The sequence below is a fragment of the Pristiophorus japonicus genome, chromosome 1 (assembly GCF_044704955.1).
Source record: "Pristiophorus japonicus isolate sPriJap1 chromosome 1, sPriJap1.hap1, whole genome shotgun sequence".
Lineage (NCBI taxonomy): Eukaryota > Metazoa > Chordata > Chondrichthyes > Pristiophoridae > Pristiophorus > Pristiophorus japonicus.
The window spans coordinates 275890547-275906776 of NC_091977.1; positions in this window are offsets into that span (position 1 = coordinate 275890547).

Consider the following 16230-nt stretch of genomic DNA (forward strand, 5'->3'; position numbering starts at 1 on the left):
TGGCCACGAGACCATCCTCTGAAAACTTTTGACTGTAGAGACAACGACCCTCAGTAAGACTATTGCGATAGCATAGTCGTTTATGTCCACCAGTGATAACACCAAAACAAATCTCTCAGCACTCAAGTGCTCGCAATGTTCATAAATTAACTGGAACTGTGTTTGCGAGCAGAAATGTACAGGGCAGAAACCACGAGTCTGCAACTGCCAGCAGGCCTCAGGTGTCACAGATGACTCAGAGTCCCCAACAAAGGATGAATGCAAGGCAATTCACACCTTGTTGGCGTTCTGGAGGCTTCCATTCAGCCTATTCATGCCGCTTCAAAGGGTATGTTTGCAAGAGCTGTGGAACAATGGGGCAACTCCAATGAGCTTGCAAACAAGCTGCAAGCTCAGCAAAACCTGCTAACCACCACGTGGCAGAGGAAGATCGGTCCATGGTGAATCAAAGCAATTTCGAGCCTCAGAGAGAGGAGAGGAGGCAGATGCTGAAGTGCATGGGGCGCACACATTTTTGACGAAATATCCACCCATAATGCTAAACTTAAAATTGAATGGCTTACCTCTAGCCATGGAACTGGACACTGGCGCTAGCCAATCCATCATGAGTAAAAAGATGTTTGAGAGATTGTGATGCAACAAAGCATTCAGACCAGCCCTGAGCCCCATCCACACGAAACTGAGAATGAGAGCTTATCACTGTCCTGGGCAGCGCCATGGTCAAGGTCACCTATGAGGGCACGAACTGCCACTCTGGATTGTCCCGGGTGATGGCCCCACACTGCTTGGAAGGAGCTGGCTGGGCAAAATCCGCTGGAACTGGGATGACATCCGACCACTATCACATGTCGATGAGGCCTCATGTACCCAGGTTCTTAACAAGTTTCCTTCCCTTTTTGAGCGAGGCATTGGAAACTTTTCCAGGGTGAAGGTGCGGATCCACTTGGTCCTAGAGGCACGACCCATTCACCACAAGGCGCGAGCGGTACCTCACGTGATGAGGGAGAGAGTGGAAATCGAGCTGGACAGGTTGCAATGCGAGGGTATCATCTCCCCAGTGGAATCCAGCGAGTGGGCCAGCCCGATTGTTCCAGTACTCTCGGTCAGGATTTGCGGCGATTATAAAGTAACTATTAATCGTTTCTTACTACAGGACCAATACATGTTACCTAAGGCAGATGACCTATTTGCGACGCTGGCAGGAGGCAAGACGTTCACCAAGTTCGACCTGACTTCGGCCTATATGACGCAAGAGCTGGAGGAGTCTTCGAAGGTCCTCACCTGCATCAACACGCACAAGGGACTGTTCATCTACAGATGCCCATTTGGAATTCAGTCGGCTGCAGCGATCTTCCAGAGAAACATGGAGAGCCTACTCAAGTCGGTAGTATACACGGTGGTCTTTCAGGATGACATATTGGTCACATGTTGGGACACCGCCGAGCACCTACAAAACCTGGAGGAGGTCCTTCAGCGACTGGATCGCGTAGGGCTGCGGCTGAAGAGGTCGAAATGCATCTTCCTGGCAACAGAAGTGGAGTTTTTCGAGAGAAAGATCGCGGCGGACAGCATTCGGCCCACAGACGCCAAGACAGAGGCTATCGGGAAAGTGCCCAGGCCACAGAACGTCACGGAGCTGTGGTCGTTCCTGGGACTCCTCAACTATTTTGGCAACTTCCTACTGGGGTTAAGCACCCTTTTAGAGCCCCTACATGTGTTATTGCACAAAGATGAGAACTGGGTATGGGGAAAAAAAACAAGTAATTGCTTTTGAGAAAGCCAGAAACATTTTATGCTCCAACAAGCTGCTTGTATTGTATAACCCGTGTAAAGGACTTGTGCTAGCATGTGACGCGTCGTCGTACGAAGTCGGGTGTGTATTACAGCAAGCTAACATTGCAGGGAAGTTGCAACCTGTCGCCTATGCTTCCAGGATGTCTAAGGCTGAGAGGGCCTACAGCATGATTGAGAAAGAGGCATTAGCGTGTGTGTTCGGGGTAAAAAAAAATCCATCAGTACCTGTTTGTTCTCAAATTTGAGCTAGAAACTGATCACAAGCCCCTCACATCCCTGTTTGCTGAAAACAAGGGGATAAATACTAACGCCTCAGCCCGCATACAAAGGTGGGCACTCGCGCTATCAGAGTATTACTATACTATCCACCACAGGCCAGGTGGATGCTCTCAGTCGGTTACCATTGCCCACCACGGGGGTGGAAATGGCGCAGCCTGCAAACTTATTGATGGTGGCACAGCCCGCAGACTTGTTGATGGTCATGAAAGCGTTTGAAAATGATAATTCACCTGTCACAGCCCGCTAGATTAGGACTTGGACCAAGATCCTCTGCTGTCCCTCCTAAAAAACTGTGTACTGCATGGGAGCTGGGTCAGCATCCCCGTTGAAATGCAAGAGCCAATCAAGCCGTTCCAGCAGCAAAAGGACAAGCTGTCCATTCAGGCAGACTGCCTGTTGTGGGGTAACTGCATAGTGCTGCCAAAAAAGGGCAGGGAGACGTTCATCTCGGATCTCTCAAGCACACACCCGGGTACATTAATGATGAAAGCGATAGCCAGATCCCACCTGTGGTGGCCCGGTATCAACTCTGACTTAGAGTCCTGTGTACGGCAATGCAGCTTATGTGCTCAGTTGAGCAACGTGCCCAGAGAGGCACCACTAAGTTTGAGGTCCTGGCCTTCCAGACCATGGTCGAGGATCCATGTCGACTATGCGGGCCCATTTCTCGGTAAAATGTTCCTGGTGGTGGTGGATGCTTTTTCAAAACGGATTGAATGTGAAATAATGTCAGGAAGCACTGCCACCACCACCATTGAAAGCCTGAGGGCCATGTTTGCCACCCAAGGCCTGCCTAACATTCTGGTCAATGACAACGGGCCATGTTTCACCAGTGCCGAATTTAAAGAACTCATGACCCGCAATGGGATCAAACATGTCACCTTGGCCCCGTTTAAACCAGCCTCCAATGGGCAGCCAGAGCAGGCAGTACAAATCATCAAACAGAGCCTTAAACGAGTCACAGAAGGCTCACTCCAAACCCGCCTGTCCCGAGTACTGCTCAGCTACCACACGAGATCCCACTCACTCACAGGGGTGCCCCCGGCTGAGCTACTCATGAAAAGGACACTTAAAACCAGACTCTCGCTGGTTCACCCCAACCTGCATGATCAGGTAGAGAGCAGGCGGCAGCAACAAAATGTAAACGATGGTCGCGCCACTATGTCACGGGAAATTGATCTGACTGACCCTGTGTATGTGCTAAACTATGGACATGGTCCCAAGTGGATCGTGGGCACAGTGATAGCTAAAGAAGGGAATAGGGTGTTTGTAGTCAAACTAAACAATGGACAAATTTGCAGAAAGCACCTGGACCAAACGAGGCTGCGGTTCACAGGCTGCCCTGAACAACCCACAGCAGACACCACCTTTTCCGAGCCCACAACACACACCCAAAGGATCAACGACACCACGCCGGACCAGGAAATCGAACCCATCACGCCCAACAGCCCAGCAAGGCCAGGCTCACCCAGCAGCCCTGCAGGGCCATCAACACGCCAGCCCAGTGAGGGCACAGCCAACACATCAGAACAGACATTTGTACCGAGGCAGTCCACCAGGGAAAGAAAGGCTCCCGACTGCCTCACCTTGTAAATAGTTTTCACTTTGACTTTGGCGGGGGAGTGATGTTGTGTATCTGTAAAGCATGCACTCCCATGTTCCACCACCAGGGAGTGCATCCCCTGAAGTCCCAAGAGATCCCAGCATCCTTTGGGAGCACTGTATTTAAGCCAGCCCCTAAAGCCTGTTCCTCACTCTGGAGTGTCTTATTAAAGACTGAGGTCACTGTTACTTTAACCTCCCTGTGTGCAGCCTCACCTGTGTTAGGAACACAATTCAACCCATGTGTATCGGACTGATGGCCCATTTCTCTCAGTCTTTGTGTTGGGAAAGACCTGGCTCCTCTTTGGCTGGCCAGGCAAGTGGGTTCCTTGTTCTGCTCCTCTTCTGAGGTGGAGGTGAGAGGTGCTTTTGCATATTAGAGTGGCTTTGTCAATGGCCCCCTTCCTGGCTGACAGCTCTTTTGTCAACGGATGACTGACAGTTCTTTTATCACAGCTAACTGTCAGGCGGTCTCTGAAGTTTAAACACAAACCAGCTTTAATACTTATCTGCGCAGGGTGACCCCAGCACAGGGAAAATACCCTCAGAGAAAATAAAATAAAATGCACGAAATATTCTCGACTGAGTCCATTCTTTGAACAGAAACTTTACGATCTCCTCAGACATTTCGTCTTTACGACGGTGAAACGGCTTGATCTTATCTTGCATGTCTCTTGGGACCGCTGACCAGCTCCCATTGAGGACGCAATTTCTTACAGGGGATAGCAGAGGATCTTGGCTGGTCCAGGTCTTAATTTGGCGGGCCATTACAGGTGATCCTTCGCTATCAAAGGTATCCATGGTCAGTAGCAGGTCTGCGGGCTGCGTTGTTTCTGTGTGTTTCTGCACCTTGTTACAAACTCACACGAGGCATGGATATATCAGACATGGTCACTCTGTGACCTTCACTTTATTCCCAGGACTAAAGAGTGTTGATCCTGGGTGGGACCTCCCCTTTTATACCTGGAAGCTCAGGTGAGGAGCTCACTCCCTGTGGTCAGGGTATGCATTACAAAGGTACAGGTGCAGTATGCATGAGTTACAGTTACATACTTATAGTCATTGCAAGGTGGTGAAATACATGACATCACCTCCCCCCTTAGATCTTTTAGTTTCAGAGGTTAAGTCTATCGGGTGGTCAGCGCTCTCTCGTGGAGCGCCGCAGTTGTGGCTCTGGTGGCTGAGCCTCAGCACGCTTCTCTGTCACTTGAGGTGATTCCGGCCTGTCCGGGCTGGCCGCAGGGACTGTGCATGCTGAGGGCTGTCTTTGTTGCTCGTGCGCTGACAATGGTGTGGGTGCTATCTCATCATGCTCTTCTTCCGGTTCCTCCGTGTCTATGCTGAACCTTGTCTTTACTTGGTCCAAGTGTTTGCGGCATATCTTCCCATTGTTTAGTCTGACCACCATGATCCTGTTTCCTTCTTTGCCAATTACGGTGCCTTCAAGCCATTTGGGTCCCAAAACATAGTTAAGAACAAATACCGGGTAATCTATTTCTATACACCTCCCCCTTGAGCCTCGATCATGGAGCTCGGTTTGGGACTAGCGCTTGCCCTCAACAATGTCTGCCAGGGCTGGGTGAATGTGGGACAGCCGCGTCTTGAGCATGCGTTTCATGAGGAATTCCGCTGGCGGGACTCCCGTGAGCGAGTGCGGCCGGGACCTGTAGGCCAGCAGGAGGCGCGATTGGCGGTACTGAAAGGAGGGTTCTTGGATGCGTAGCATGCCCGGCTTTATGACTTGGACCGCCTGTTCCGCCTGGCCATTGGAGGCCGGCTTGAACAGCACTGTCCGGACATGCTTGATCCCATTGCCCGACATAAACTCCTGGAATTCATGGCTGGTAAAACACGGGCCATTGTCGCTGACCAGGATGTCCGGCTAGCTGTGGGTCGCGAAAACTGTACACAGACTCTCCACAGTGATGGATGCTGAGCACAAGTTCAATATGACGCACTCGATCCACTTCGAGTATGCATCGACAACGATCAGGAACATTTTCCCCATAGTCCACGTGAATGCGTGACCATGGCCTGGTGGGCCAGGGCCACGGGCAGAGTGGAGCCTCCCTGGGGGCATTGCCCAGCTGGCCACACGTCGTGCACCTGCGAACCAAGTGTTCCAGGTCTGAGTCAATCACCGGCCACCACACGTGTGACCGGGCAATGGCCTTCATTAACACGATGCCAGGGTGCTCGCTGTGGAGTTCCCTGATGAACACTTCCCTTCCTTTCTGGGGCATGACTACCCGGCTGCCCCATAACAGCCAGTCGGCTTGGATGGAGAGTTCATCCATCCGTCTCTGAAACGGCCTGACTTCCTCGGGGCACGCCCTGTGTGCGGGCGCCCAATCCCCAGTCAGGACACATTTCTTTATCATGGATAGGAGGGGGGTCCCGGTTGGTCCAGAGTTTGATCTGGTGGGCTGTGATGGGGGAGCCCTCAGTGTCAAAAGCCTCAACGGCCATGACCATCTTGGCGCTCTGCTCCGACGCCCCCTCGGTGGTGGCCAGTGGGAGCCTGCTGAGCGCGTCAGTGCAATTTTCGGTGCCTGGCCGGTGCCGTATGGTGTAGTCATACGCAGCCAGTGTGAGGCTCCATCGCTATATGCGAGCTGACGCATTAGTGTTGACAGCCTTGCTGTCGGACAACAGGGATGTTAACCGCTTGTGATCCGTCTCTAGCTCGAACCGTCTACCGAAAAGGTACTAGTGCATCTTTTTCACACCGTACACACACGCGAGTGCCTCCTTCTGGACCATGCCATATCCAATCTCTGCCTGGGAGAGCGACCTGGAGACGTAAGCCGCCGGTTGGAGTCGGCTGTCATCGTTACCTTGCTGCAAAGCACACCCAACCCCGTAGGATCACGCATCGCATGTTAAAACCAGTTTTTTACATGGGTCATACAAAGTCAACAGTTTGTTGGAACACAGCAGGTTCCAGTCTTATTGAAAGCCCTTTCTTGACAATCCCCACAAGACCATTCACAACCTTTACGGAGGAGCATGTGTTACGGCTCCAACAATGTGCTTAAGTTCGGCAGGAAGTTCCCAAAATAGTTCAAGAGTCTCAGGAATGATCGCAATCCAACGTCTTGCTGGGCCTGGGTGCCTGGAGAATCGCCTCAGTTTTTGATTCAGTGGGCCGGATCCCGTCTGCGGCAACCCTCCTGCCCAGGAACTCGACCTCTGGGGCCAAAAACACGCACTTGGCCTTTTTCAGCCGCAGGCCTACCCGTTCCAATCGGCGTAGCACCTCCTCCAGGTTGCGGAGGTGTTCCTCGGTGTCTCGACCTGTTATAAGGATGTCGTCTTGGAACATGATCGTTCCAGGGATGGACATGAGCAAGCTTTCCATGTTTCGCTGAAAGATAGCCGCTGCCGAACGAATGCCAAACGGGCAACTATTGTAAACAAATAATCCTTTGTGTGTCGTGATGGTGGTCAGAAACTTGGATTCTTCAGCCAGTTCCTGAGTCATGTAGGCTGAAGTGAGGTCCAGCTTCATGAACAGCTTACCACCTGCCAGCGTGGCAAAAAGGTCCTCCGCTCTCGGGAGCGGATATTGGTCTTACAGTGACACTCGATTGATGGTGGCTTTGTAGTCGCCACAAATCCTAACCGAGCCAACTGCTTTGAAGACGGGAACAATGGGACTTGCCCAGTTGCTGAATTCAGCGGCCGAAATTATGCCTTCTCTGAGCAGCCTGTCCAGTTCACTTTCAATTTTCTCACGCATCATGTACGGCACCGCTCTGGCTTTGTGGTACACTGGTCTGACGTCCGGAGTGATGTGTATCACTACTTTGGTGCCCTTGAACGTTCCGACACCGGGTTGAAAGAGTGACTCAAATTTTTGAAATACCTGTGAGCATGAGCTTCGCTCCACGGATGAAATGGCGTGCACATCCCCCCATTTCCAATTCATCTCAGCTAGCCAGCTCCTCCCCAAGAGCGCGGGGCCATTTCCCGGAACAATCCAGAGTGGCAGCCGATTCTGTGATCCATTATGCGTTAGCACCAAGTTTGCACTGTCCAGCACTGGGATGATCTCTGGTGTACATACGTAGCTGCGTCTCAATGCGTTCCAATTTGGGCCTGCTAGCTCTGTGTGGCCATAGTCTCTCAAATTGTTGGCCGCTCATGAAGGACTGGCTAGTTCCGGTATCCAGCTCCATGTGCACTGGAATGCCATTCAGTAAGACTTTCATCATCATGGGTGGCATTTTGGTGTATGAGCTGTGGACGCGGCCACATGAACTCTCTGAACTTCAGCATCCATGGTAGTTCCCCAGGCCTCATCCTGCATTTCAGACCCCTCGTCTGGTTCGTCTGTCTCGCAGACTAGCCTCGCTACTGCCTTTTTGCACATCCAGGCCAGGTGTCCCTTGACATTACAAATCCTACAGGTGTAAAGTTGGAACCTGCAGATTTTTGCAGTGTGTCTGTCCCCACATCTCCAACATGAGCTGAGATTGCTATTAACAAAAGGATTATTCCCAGGCATTCCTCTCTGATGGCCCTTTAGGCTGTTTCTAAGCACTCTGATGGGGGGGTGTTAATTGTCCCATCACAGGATGTATTGTTCCTCATGATGGCATGAATTGCTGATCGCCTTTCCATTGTCCCTGTTGCAGGCCCACCCTGGAGCTACTGGAACTAGTTGCTGCCTGGACGGTGTCGGATTGCCCTTGCCTGCCTGCCTGGACAGTGTCGAATTGTCCTTGCCTGCCTGTGGGGTTCTGTGTCATTTTTATAACATTGATTCCCTGGTTCAACGCAACTTTAAAACCAGGGCTGTGTGCGTAGATTAGCTTGGTCTCTTCTTCCCCTGCCATAAAGGTCTGAGCTATCAACGCCGCCCCTTCTAAAGTCAAATCCTTAGTCTTTATGGGATTCCTGAAAATGCTAGCATGATTAATGCCCTCGATGAAAAAAGTCCCTTAACATCTCCCCCCTGCAGGCATCGGAGAACTTACAGAGACTGGCCAAACGCCGCAGTTCCGCCACGAAGTCCGAGATGTTTTGACCCTCCCGACGCCGGTGAGAAAAGAACCGGTGCCGGGCCATGTGTACGCTACTTGCCGGCTTGAGATGCTCACTAATCAGCTGGCTGAGCTCTTCGAAGGACTTGTCCGCTGGCTTTTGGGGTACGAGCAGGTCTTTCATTAGCGCATACATCTGTGGACCACAGCTGATCAGTAGATGCACCTTCGGCTTGTCAGCCGCTGTCTCTTCCAGCCAGTCCTTTGTGACAAAGCTCTGCTGGAGTCTTTGCACAAAGTCGTCCCAGTCCTCACCCACACAGTAGAGTTCCTCTGTGCCACCGATGGCCATCCTCGTGGTTCGGTGATTCCCGATTCTCGTCGCCAGATGTAGTGTCTCTGCACCTTGTTACAAACTCACACGAGGCATTGATATATCAGACAGTCTGTGACTTTCACTTTATTCCCAGGACTAAAGAGTGTTGATCCTGGGTGGGACCTCCCCTTTTATAACTGGAAGCCCAGGTGAGGAGCTCACTCCCTGTGGTCAGGGTGTGCATTACAAGGGTACAGGTACAGTATGCATGAGTTACAGTTACATACTTCTAATCATTGCAAGCTGGTGAAATACATGACAGTTTCCACTCTGGTGGTGGGCAACGGTAGTCGGCTGAGAGCATCAGTGCAGTTTTCAGTGCCTGACCTGTGACGCATCACATAGTCGTAGGCAGACAGCGTTAGTGCCCATCTTTGGATTCGAGACAAAGCATTGGTGTTTATTCCTTTGCTTTCCGAAAACAGTGAGATTAGGGGCTTGTTGTCCGTCTCTAACTCGAACCTGAGTCCAAACAAATATTGTGCATTTTTTTACACCATAAACACAGGATAAAGCCTCCTTTTCGACCATGTTGTAGCCTCTTTCGACCTTTGATAGGCTTCTGGACGCATATGCAACCAGTTGGAGCTTGCCCACTGCATTGACTTGCTGCAAAACATACCTGACACTGTACGATGATGCATCACATGATAAAACTAGATGGTTACATGGGTCACATAATACCAGCAACTTATTCGAACACAGCAGGTTTCTGGCCTTCTCAAAGGCGGCCTCTTGATTTTTACCCCAAGCCCAGTCGTCTCCCTTGTGTAACAGTTTGTTCCAGTAAGGTGCTCAACCCTGGAAGAAAGTTACCAAAATAGTTGAGGAGTCCCAGGAATGGGCGCAGCTCCGTTACATTTCGTGGTGTAGGTGCATTCTTGATGGCTCTGTCTTCGAGTCCGTGGGTCTGATGCCATCTGCTGCAATTTTCCTTCCCATGAATTATACCTCTGGCGCCAGGAAAACACATTTGGATTGTTTCAACCGGAGTCCAACTCTGTTTAGTCGACTTAAAACTTCTTCCAGATTGTGCAGCTGTTCAGAAGTGTCGCAGCCAGTGATGAGGATGTTGTCCTGGAATACAATGGTGTGTGGAACCGATTTCAACAGGCTCTCCATGTTTCTTTGGAATATGGCTGCAACTGAGCAAATACTGAGCGGGTACCTGTGGTACACGAACAGTCCTTTGTGCGTGTTAATGCATGTCAATTTTTTTCGAGGACTCAACCAGCTCCTCGGTCATGTAAACCGTGGTTAGATCCAGCTTGGTGAATGCTTTTCCCCCTGCTAATGTCCCGAAAAGGACATCGGCTTTGGGTATTAGGTACTGGTCCTGTAACGAGACTCGGTTGATCGTTACTTTGTAGTCGCTCTTTAGTACCAGAACAATCGGGCTGGCCCACTCCTTGAACTCGACTGCCGATATGATTCTCTCGCGTTGAAGTCTGTCCAATTCGACCTCCACTTTCTCTCTCATCATGTAAGGGACCGCTCGAGCCTTGTGATGGAGGGGCCGAGCCTCAGGGACCAAGTGGATCTGTACTTTGGCGCCTGTGAAATTGCTGATGCCTAGTTCAAATAAAGATGGAAACTTGCTCAACACTTGAACACAGGAAGCATTGTCCACTGACAATAATACTTTGACGTCTTCCCAGTTCCACCGAATCTTCCCCATCCAGCTTCTGTCAAGCAGCGTTGGCCCTTCGCCTGGTACAATCCACAGTGGTGCTCGTGTGCCTCTCTATCATAGGATACTTTTACGTTTGCACTGCCAATAACTGGTATCAATTCCTTGGTGTAAGTGCGCAGCTTTATCTGAATCAGGCTCAGCTTGGGTCTTTGTTCATTGTTGTTGCCCCACAGCCTTTCAAATGCCTTCTGGCTCATAATTGACAGACTCGCCCCCGTGTCCAGCTCCATGGATACAGGAACGCCATTTAATTTGACTTTTATCATCATGGGAGAACTTTTTGTGGAGAGGGTCTGTACCCCGCACTCTGCTCCCTCGGGCTGAGTTGCCTCTCTAGCTTGTCCTTTGTGATCCACACTGGATCCACTCTTCTGCTGACTCCACTGCCACATGGTGAGTCACAGTATGTTTGCACATTCGCTGGAGGTGGCTCCTTGTTCTGCAGCTTTTGCACGCATAGTCTTTAAATCGACATTGATGGGCCCCATGATTAACCCCGCAACGCCAGCATTGTGTTAATGATTTCACATTTACACCCCTTGGCGGCCTAGCAGCAGCAGGCATGTAGGCTCTGCTCTGTACAATTCTTATTAGTTCAACAGTTCAGCCTGCAATCGGCGTTATTTTACATACAGTACTTGCCAGTGAGCTCCGATTCTGGTCGGAAGTCATCTGTATGGTATTGCGAATTAGTTCAGTCAGCTCATCGTATGTCTTATCCTTGGCCTTCGTGGGTGCCAGCAAGTCCCTGACGAGGCGGTAGACCTCGGGCCCACAACTGGTCAGCAGTATAGCCTTGCGCTTCTCCGCCAATGTGTCCATCTCCCCTGTCAGGTTGTTTGCCACAAAATATTGCTCGAGCCTTTCCATGAAAGCATCCCAATCATCACCCTCTGTGAAGTCTTTTAGTGTGCTAAAGGTCGCCATAACCGCGTGAAAATCCAAATTCTCATCGCCAGTTATTATGTCTGCAATTATCTTCGAATAACTCCACGGGGCCTTGTGCTGTGAGGAAGAGCTGTGTGACTGCAGTCCATTTAATATGACTGCAAAGTGAGGGGCAGCAGGGCTGGATGCCTTTTATGTGCCCCTCTACACACAGGGCAGGAAACCCCGACAGCAGCGCCCTCAGGTGGTACATCGTACATAGTTACATAGTGAATACAAAGAGTTTGCATACGACATGTTTGGTTTTCGGTTTGAACTGGAGACAGATCATAAGCTGCTCATTTCACTATTCTCTGAAAACAAAGGTACCAATACCAATGCTTCATCCCGCATCCAGAGGTGGGTGCTGACATTATCCGCTTATGATTATGTCATTCGCTATAGACCTGACACCGAGAATTGTGCCGATGCTTTGAGCCGTCTGCCGTTGCCCACACCGGATGTAGAAACACCACAACTGGCGGACCTATTGTTAGTTATGGCTGCTTTTGAGAGTGAAGGAACCCTTGTCACGGTTCAACAAATTAAGACCTGGACCAGCCAGGACCCGATTTTATCGGTGGTGAAGAGTTGCATCCTCAAAGGTGATTGGTCTGCCATACCCAAGCAAATGTGCGAGGAGACCAAACCTTACATTCATCGCAAAGACGAACTGTTTATTTAGTCGGATCGTATACTGTGGGACAATCGTGTTGTTATGCCCAAGAAAGGGAGAGAGAAATTTGTATGCGAGCTGCATAGCACACATCCCAGCATTGTAATGATGAAAGCCATCAGCAGGTCTCATGTATGGTGGCCGGAAATTGACTCTGAGCTGGAATCATGTGTGCATCAGTGCAACACTTGCATGCAGCTCAGCAAAGCACCAGCAGAATCGTCGCTGAGTCTGTGGTCGTGGCCATCCATACCATGGTCCGGGATCCACATAGACTTTGCAGGTCCCTTCCTGGGGAAGATGTTTTTAATTGTGGTGGATACATATTCGAAGTGGATAGAGTGTATAATCATGTCATCCAGCACATCCACAGCTACCATTGAGAATCTCAGTGTCATGTTCGCGACACATGGTATGCCTGACATCGTTGTTAGCGACGACGGATTGTGCTTCACCCGTCAGGAGTTTCAAGAGTTCATGAAACTCAATGGTATCAAACATGTAAGATCAGCACCGTTCAAACCTGCATCCAGTGGGCAAGCAGAACGTGCTGTCCAAATCATCAAGCAGAGTATGAAGCGAGTAACCCAAGGGTCACTGCAGACCCGCCTGTCATGCATACTGCTTAGTTACAGGACAAGACCACACACATTTACAGGGGTCTCGCCTGCTGAACTAATGATGAAGCGAGGTCTTAAGACCAAGTTATCTCTTGTACACCCTGATTTGAATAATCATGTGAATATAGAAGACAAAGTCAGCAAGGATATCACGATCACGCAGCTGTATCACGCGATATTCCTGTAAATGATCCTGTATATGTTCTGAATTATGGTCAAGGTCCCAAGTGGATCACTGGTACTGTCATGGCCAAGGAGGGTAACAGAGTATTTATTGTCAAGCTCAAAAATGGGCAAACATGCAGGAAAGATATGGATCAGACAAAGCTGCGGCACATAGACGAACCGGAAGAGTCAGAGAAATAGACAATCGACGACCAACCAACCTACCCCCAGTCATCAGAGGACTCAGTGGTCATCAGTGAATCGGGACTTTCAATCACTGACATGTTCAATGAAAATGGACTTTCAATCCCTGACGTGGCCATTGCCAATCCCACCATGTCAGCCACCCAGCCACCAGTCACAACAGACTCTGAACACTCACCCAAAGTTGGAGTTGAACTGAGATGGTCAACCCGGGAGCGTAAAACACCGGATCGTCTCAATTTGTAAAAGACTGTGTTAATATCTCAGAGGGAGGGTATTGTCGTGTATGTACTTTTGGGATCACTAGCCACTAGATGGCGTCACTGTTGGAGGCCATTGGGCTGCATGCACGCCATTTTGTATATTAGTCTCTTTGGGCCGTAATAAAGCAGAGCCAAGGTCATATCTCTTGGAGTTAAACAGTACTCAGTCTAACAGTTATTGCATACACAACAATTGGGTATGGCCGTTTTTGAGGCGGTGTCGCCGCCTGAGTGCTGATTTTAATGCCAGGTGTTAGGTGCGGTCTCATACTGCCAAATTAAATTTTTATGCTCAAAGATGAGAGAGCAGCGCTAAAAGTGGCATTGCGCACCCAACCGGGCGGGAGCTCAGGAGGCCTACCCACTTTCCCGATGGAAGGCTGCTGGCATGCAAGCTGGGAAAATGGGAAGAGAAAAAACTAAAACTTCTCCGACCCATACATACACTTCCCCACTGGTACAATTAGCAAATAAATGTTGAAATAAATAAAGAAAAAAACTTACCTTGATCTCTGGGCGATGCCATCCGAGATCCGCTATGTTCACACCACTTTTTGCAGGCTGCACGAACGCCTGCCGTAGAAACATAATATCGGGACAGCTGCGGCAAGGGGGCATTACACGCTGGATGACATCACCATGTGGGTGGCGTTAGATCACGCAGCATTACCTCCTGGTGCTTCCACCAAAGACCAGTGCAATTTCGACAGAGGCGTGGACGTCACTCTCCACCGATGGTAGGCCTTTGCCGCCAATCGATGGTAATGGGCACTGTTATCAAGAGAATTTTGATTCCTTGTGATTCTTATGGATTGGAAAGTTTGGTTATTTTGTTTTCTCCTGCTTGTTAATACCTATGCTCTCAGTCGAACTGCTTTTGGGTCATTAACAGTTCGTTAATTGGTGATTTGATTGATATTAACAAAGAAGTGCTTCTTTCAGCCAATCGCTAATTTTTGGCCTATGGCTGTATGATGCCCAAACGTGTTACACTTTGGAGATGTGAAACCTGCAGGGCCATACTTTCAGTTGAGCTGCCTGTAATCCACACTGACACAATGGTTGTAAGCTAGACTTTTCATTGTACAAATTTGTAGGCAGATGAATTTAAGAACCATTTGCCATATTGACCAGTTCATTTAAACTGTTGGCGTAAATCTTTGGGCTGGGTATTGGAAGTGGGGAGGGAGAAGGGGCGGGGGGAACGCTGTTTGAGGTCGGGAAACACAGAAGTACGGGTGTTGACATTTTTCTCTGTAGGTTTCCTGCCCACAGCCAGATTGACTGACAGGCTGGCTGCTTGATGGGCAGGAAATCCTGCAGCACAAGGGCTGAGGGCAGCTAGGTCTAGTGGGGATGGGAGAGATCGTGGGGGGAGGGTTATGGTCGGGGGGGGCTGTGGCTTTTGGGGGGATACAATCATGCAGGGGGATCCGATCACGGGGGGAAGGGGTGTCTATTGGGGAGATACGATCTCGAGGGGCTGATGGCAGGGGAGGGGAGCAGATGGTGGTCGGGGGGTCTCTGATCGTGGGGCGACAGGGGCAGACAGATTATGGTGGGGAGGTTTACTAGGTAGCTTGTTGGGCTGGGAGAAATACTCCTGCTCCCCTTGGGCCACAAGCAGTGATGTACAGGCACTCACCTTATGGATTCATCCCTTCTCTCCTCCATTCACCAGCCAGGAATAATGGCTATAACTGCAGGACAGCCCAGTTTTTGAAATGGTGAATCTGAAAGTTTCTTCCATTGTCTAGTCGCTGCTATCCTTTGGGGCTTGGATTTGAATCCAGCCTGGATTGATGGGATAAAGTCTTCTCTCTCTCTTTCTTTTTCTAATTCTCCCTTCTCCCCTTCTCCCATTCTCTCTCTCCATCTCCCATTGTTTGCTTCCCCCACTCTCTCTCTCTCTCCTTTTGTCTCTCACATGATCTCTCCCTTTTTCTCTCTCCCACTCTCTCAGTTCTAAGTGGCATAAGTGAAATGTGTTTTGGTAGCCATAACTTAATTGTTGATAGACTTGAGTCCATAGGACAGGAATATCCACCAAATATCACACATATTTGGCACTAACAACAACTTGCATTATATACCACTTTTAATATTGAAAAACATCCCAAGTCAAATAACAGATGTGTAATTAGCCGCAGAAGGAAGTATTAGGAAGGGTGACTAAAAGCTCAGTCAAAGAATTGAGTTTTAAGTGAACCATTTAATTAACAATCTCACTTGACATCACAAGGATGGTTGGTGTGGGGAATGGAAATGTTAGCTTGTGCACTGGGAGCTCTGCTGAATTTAATGTTGCGAAACATTGTAGAGGCATTTTTACCATCTCTGAGCTCGGAATTCTTAACACTGTCACTGGAATACAAATTAGAAAATGGTCCATTCTCCAATGCTGAAATAACTCACCTGGAGGAGAAAAAAAAATAATTATTAAAGAGAAACAAAAGAAGCAACATAGCAATTGAACTGTGGAGAACAGCATAATAATGGAGCATAACACTGTTCTTCCTGGCTATTCAACTGAGAATTGGAACATTGGAATAGATAACACAGTTAGTCTTGCTGTTCTGTACTTCTACATGGGTGTCAACAATGCCCTGTCACATCAACATAGACACAGAAGACCAATCAAAT